Below are 325 nucleotides of genomic sequence, written 5' to 3'. Positions count from 1 at the left end.
GGGGGCTGCCGGCCCCTGCCCCTCCAGCCTGCCGCTGCGGCCCTGTCCCCACCGCCCTGTCCCCACGCCTTCCCTCGGGTGACACACCACGGTGGCATGCGCTTGTGCACCCCCCCACCCCACCCTCCCCAAACTCTGCCCTGCCGGGGGCCGCGTCCCCCCGCGGTGGCCTGTGCTCCTGCCCCGCGGTGGCCCAGCTAGCCCAGAGGCCAGGGCGGGGGGACGGGACAGCGTGGGCCGCCTCCGCCGGGAGGAAGGAGCGGTCGCCCGTGGGTGCCGCGGCCGCAGCGGGCCCAGGCGGGCTCCCCGAGGGCCCATCCCCCGG

General features: G+C 79.4%; 1 protein-coding gene across 1 annotated transcript in view; it reads right to left on the bottom strand.

Annotated features, from left to right (window-relative positions):
* LOC104835142 overlaps positions 1 to 325 on the bottom strand; it is a 4312-nt gene that overhangs the window by 2941 nt on the left and 1046 nt on the right. The window lies entirely within an intron of this gene.

Source organism: Haliaeetus leucocephalus, unplaced genomic scaffold (assembly GCF_000737465.1).
Source record: "Haliaeetus leucocephalus isolate CR32 unplaced genomic scaffold, Haliaeetus_leucocephalus-4.0 Scaffold362, whole genome shotgun sequence".
In the NCBI taxonomy this organism is placed as follows: Eukaryota; Metazoa; Chordata; class Aves; order Accipitriformes; family Accipitridae; genus Haliaeetus; species Haliaeetus leucocephalus.
This window is presented reverse-complemented; position numbering and strand designations above follow the sequence as displayed.